Here is a 6006-nt window from a genome sequence, read left to right on the forward strand (position 1 = left end):
TTTAAACATTGTAACAGCGTTCCATGCATTTTCGGCATTTAGTCATGCCGGCCACATGACCATGAAGATGTGTTCGGACAGCGCTGGCTCCTTGGCTTTGAAATGGAGATGAGCACCGCCCCCTAGAGTCGAGAACGACTAGCACATATGTACGAGGGGAACCTTTACCTTTAAACAAATTGTTGTTAAGTCGAGGACTACCTATTTGCAGGTTAAATGATATGGGCTGCAGAGATTCAGAGAACCACTAGATGGCATCAGAGAGAGAGAGACAGAATTTGCTTACACTCTGCTGCCACTAGTGACTGCCTTGATATTTGCAGTTGCCTTTATCGATATGTAAAACATGTAATAAATTGCTTGGGGATTTTTCTCCATCTGCTGAAAGTAATGCGGCCCACACTCCATCTCATGTAAGGAAGTCTGACAGACAGATCTGCCTTAAAAGGGGCAAGCAGCCATCCAACTGGTAAAGCATCTTGCAGCACCAGCTGGAAAAAAAATTAAATAAACCCCCACCGATTCCTGAGGAACCTAATGCAATAAGTTAGTTCCTTTTTCAGGTTGCACAACCGAAAACGGAAGTAATTCTGCCGCTGCAGATGAATGGCAGAAAGAGGAAGAGAACTCTGTGTTGATACAGAGTGAGAACTGGGGATGGTATTTAAAAAAAAAAACATTAACCACTCAGGGACAGAATTGATTTTAAAAAAAAAAACCTTTTATTAAAAAAAAAACTTCTGACTGGTTTGGCCTGCTTTCATCGTGCTTCTAAACCAATCTATATCCTTACTGTTTCTTTATTTCTCTTATTTTTTAAAAAAATTGTGGGAGGAATCCTGCATGTAAAAAATTAGCATGTAGAGGGTAAAAATACTGTAGCTTTAAATCATCCGAAATAAGAATTCAGGATCCTGCTTCTGCCAGCACAGTCCAACTTAGCCTACAAAATATCATTTCAGTCTTTCAATCAGTGATTTTTTTAAAAAAAAACTGGCTTAATATTTTTTAATTTGTTTTTTCTTATTATGGATTATGATGGATTTAGTTAGTCATATCTCGATATTTACATTTTCTCTTTATATACTGTATATATACATATATATTTACATAACCAGTTTTTATGGTTTTTTTGTAGATTTGTCTATGGGTGTGTCTATCTATCTATCTATCTATCTATCTATCTATCATCTATCTATCTATCTATCTATCTATCTATCTATCTATCTATCTATCTATCATCTATCTATCTATCTATCTATCATCTATCTATCTATCTATCTATCATCTATCTATCATCTATCTATCTATCTATCTATCTATCTATCTATCATCTATCTATCATCTATCTATCTATCATCTATCTATCTATCTATCTATCTATCTATCTATCTATCTATCATCTATCTATCTATCATCTATCTATCTATCTATCTATCATCTATCTATCATCTATCTATCTATCTATCTATCTATCTATCTATCTATCTATTATGTATGTATGTATGTATGTATGTATCTATCTATCTATCTATCTATCTATCTATCTATCTATCTATCTATCTATCCTATACCATCTTATTATGTATGTATGTCAGAGGGACATGATGGCTCAGTGGCTAAGACGCTGAGCTTCTTGATCAGATAGTTCGGCAGTTTGAATCCCTAGCACTGCGTAATGGAGTGAGCTCCTGTGACTTTTCCCAGCTTCTGTCAATCTAGCAATCCAAAAGCACGTAAAAAATGCAAGTAGAAAAATAGGAACCACCTTTGGTGGCTGGGGAATTCTGGGAGTTCTTACAGGTCTTAAAAGGGCAGAGATTGGGGGCAGAGAATTCTGGGACTTGAAGTCCACAGGTCTTAAAGGGGCAGAGAATTCTGGGAGTTGAAGTCCACAGGTCTTAAAGGGGCAAAGACTGAGAAACACTGATTTAACTCAAAACAAAAACAAAAGGATTCTTATAAAAAGAAAAAAAAAAGGAAGAATGAAAGAAATTGCAATACCTTTGTCTCCAGGCAGGATGGAGCGATAAAAACGATCTCTCTTTTTCTTTTCTTCTGGGTTAGGAGGCAGGGGTTTCGAGCCATGGTTGAGGGTACCGACATCTTTGCTGCTGGAGCAGATCATGGTGCTTGTATTCCGCATGGGAGGGGCCGGACGCTTGTCTTCTGGGTTGAGGCCACTGTTGGACATCTTCAGCGGCAGCTACAGCTAGGATGGAGAAGAAAGGACGTAAAACGAGGACCAAGCCAGGCAAATGCTGTACTTCCAACCGGCAGCAAAATTGGACAAAATGGGGAAGGAATTGGCGTTTCTCACACCCCCACAGGGTCTAAAAATATTTAAGTGTGACTAACAGGTATTTCATTTTAACTTTGGGCACTGGTGTTGTGGCCCGCCAGCAACCAGCGGATCTGGCAGCAGATTCGACAGTGAGGAGGTTGGGGCGGGAAGATGCACCAGTCCTGGAGTCTGGGGAAGGCTCTGATGAGGGCTCGGAGGCAGAGAAGGAGCCAAGGCCGTCCGACAGTTATCAGCTGCCTTCGGAGTCGGAGATCAGTGGGGCCGAAGAACAGCTGGAGCCTGTTTCCATTGGGCGCTTGTGCAGAGCTGCCGGGAGAAGGGAACAGCTAAGGAACAGGGGTCGACTCGGGAGTAAAGGCACAGGTGGACAGTGAATGGCCCCTCCCATAGGGAATAAAGAGGAGCAAAAGGGGACTGGAGTTTGCAGGAGTTCAGTTCATGAGGGTGAAGAGCTGTTCCTGACTTCTTGCCAAGGAATTGCTGCTACAGCATGGCATTTAGAAGATATCGGCCTGGCAGCTCTCCAAGCCTGATCAAGGTCTGTAGTTGTGAAATCTCACGAAAGAGACTTTGCTGGAGAGGAATTCCCTTTAACCTAAATAAAAGAGGTTTTATCGGGACGAGGAGTCAGCTTTATGAACTTGGGAAGCCTTGGTCAGAATAGCTTGGCAATTGACTCACACTTATGACGGTTGCAGTGTCCCAGGGTCACGTAATCCTCTTTTGTGACCTTCTGACAAACAAGTCAGCAGGGAAGGCAGATTCATTTAACAACTGCCTTGCCTTACATAAAAACAACAATGATTTGCTTAACAACTGTGGCAAGAATTTAACAGTTGTTAAACTAGTAACCCAGTTGTTAAGTGAATCTGGTTTTCCCAATCACTTTGCTTGTCAGAAGATAGAAATAGGGGATCACCTGACCCTGGGACACTGCAACCGTCATAAATACCAGTCAGTTGTCAAGCATCCAAATAGTAAATCATGTGACCGTGGGGATGCTGCAACGGTCGTTAAGTGTGAAAAACAGTCATTGGCGACTTTTTGCCATGGGGTGGTAACTTTGAACGGTCACCAAATGGACCGTTGTCACTTGAGGACTATCTGTATCTGCTGCGAACTCCAGGTAAGTGACAGGAAGGGCATCCGGCCAGTAAATGCTCAGCTCCATCCAGTCATCCCGACTCCACCACAAGTTAAGCAGGGATTACAGAAAAAAAATTGAATCCATTCTTTGCACTGGCTTTTTTTGTAGAAAGTAAAACCCATTTTCTGGCAAAAATATATATCCCAAATTAAAGGCACGGTCGCCGGTAGCTGAATGGCCGTAAATACTTGACACACACCGAAACAACACCTAATCAGTGGAACGACTTGCCTCCAGAAATTGTGGGTGCGTCACCACTGGAGGTTTTTAAGAATAAACTGAACAATCATTTGTTCGAAGTGGTATACGGTTTCCTGCTTCAACAGGGGGTTGGACTAGAAGACCTCCAAGGTCCCCTCCAGCTCTGTTATTCTTAAAGTGGCTAATGGTTAGGGCAGTGATAGCAAACCTATGGCATGCATGCATGCCAGAGGTGGCACGCAGCCATTTCTGTGAGAACACACACGGTTGCCAGCTACTCTCCACGGGCACTGGAGCACCAGAAAATGGCCTGAAAACGGCTCAAAAACGCCCCAAAATCAGGTCATTTCAGGGCCATTTTCAGGCTGTTTTTCATGCCGTTTTCAGGTACCAAATTTTTTGGAGTATAAGACGGACCTTTTTTCCTCAAAAAAGAGGCTGAAAATCTGGGTGCGTCTTATACACCGAATACAGCATTTTTTGCCTCCCGAAACCAAGCCCCCTTCACCAAAATGGCCGTGCATACCCTTATGGAGGCTTTCAGAGAGCTCCCGGGGGCTGGGGAGGGCAGAAATGAGCAAGAAACGAGCCGTTTTTGCCTCTCCCCCCCCCCCCGCAGCACTCTATAACCCTCCATAAGGCTATGCATGCATTTTGTGGGACAAAAAACAGCTCCGTTTTTGTGAAAAACGGGCTGTTTTTTTGCCCCCCCCCCCACTTCAAGGCTATTCAAGGCTTTTCCGGGCCTGTTTTCGGGAGGTTTGCAGAGAGCAAAACCTTTTTTCCCCCCCTTTTGGAAAGCTCTTTAACTGATTGATGAGAATTAGATTGATCAAGTGCTGTGCCAGCAGAAACACCTACCTATCTACTGTATTTCTCTCTCTCTCTATTTCTCTCTCTATCCCTCTACCTACCTACTCTCTCTCTCTCTCCCCCACCTACCTACTGTATTTCTCTCTCTCTCACTATTTCGCTCTCTCTCTACCCCTTTATCTACCTACCTACCTAACTACTCTCTCTCCCTATCTACTGTATTTCTCTCTCTCTATCCCTCTACCTACCTACCTACACACTCTCTCTCTCCCTATCTACCTACTGTATTTCTCTCTCTCTTTCTCTCTCTATTCCTTTCTCTACCTAACTACCACACTACTGCGCGAGCTGCACTGGCTACCTGTGGTCTTTCGGGTGCGTTTCAAGGTTTTGACCACCATCTTTAAAGCGCTCCATGGCATAGGGCCTAGTTACCTGCGGGATCGCATCCTCCCACACACATCCCTGCGGCCAATTCGCTCTCACAGGGAGGGGCTTCTCCTGGTGCCGTCCACTAGGCAATGCCAACGGGCGACACCAAGGAGTAGGGCCTTCTCTGTGATGGGCCCAACCCTCTGGAATGACCTCCCCCCCCGACATTAGAACCACCACTGACTTCCGCTTCTTCCGGCAGAAACTGAAGACACACCTGTTCCGACTGGCTGGCCTGGCATAATTCTTAACGTCTACCTCCTGGCATATATATTTCCTACTGGTTTTTTAGGGGACTTAATTTTATAAGACACTGGGGTTTTAAACTTTGTATATTTTAAATTATTTATTTAGCAATTACAGTTCTGTCTATTTTATCCTCCTCTTATTTATGTATTTATCCATCTAATAATTTTAATTGTTTTTATGTATGATGTTTTTGATATGGACTGTACACCGCCCCGAGTCCCTTTTGGGAGAGGGGGCGGTCTAGAAGTGCTAATTTGTGATTGCGCGGCTGGCTGCCACGCGGTAACGACCTCGTCTGCTTTATGGACCCTTGCTAGGGTGCACCTGAGCTAGGCTTGTGGACCCCCGAAAGGGTGAGAACCCTCGTTAGGGTGAGCCTAAGCTAGGTGGGTCTGGCTCTGCTAAGGAAGCACGAACACCAAGGTGTGTAAAAACGCACCAACCAGCTCAGCAGGATGCCAAAAGAACCCCGACTGGCTGATTGAGACGGTATTTATTAAGGCATACAAGAAGGGTTTTCGTAATACAACATACGGTTACATGATTGGTTAAAATCTTGTTGCAGGGCAAACTTAAGCAGGCTAAAAGCTTTCCATAGGATGTGGTTTTCTCTCATGCCCGGAGTTCTCCGGACAGGCTTTGTGGTTTAGCGTTTCTGCGTAACAGCAGGTGCTTTAGCTCGACAAAGGATGTGGTATTTATGTCGTTAGGCATGTTAGCTACATCTCCTCTGTTTTTACTTTATTAAAGCTGAAAACATGGAGCTTTTACGTCCATGGAGGTGAGTGCTATCTCAGGTCGCAAGTTGCCCTCCGACCCCAAGCTTCCTGTGTCCGCACCTACCATACTCTCAGCGTCA

This window comes from Natrix helvetica (genome assembly GCF_964273705.1).
Source record: "Natrix helvetica genome assembly, chromosome: 10".
NCBI lineage: Eukaryota > Metazoa > Chordata > Lepidosauria > Squamata > Natricidae > Natrix > Natrix helvetica.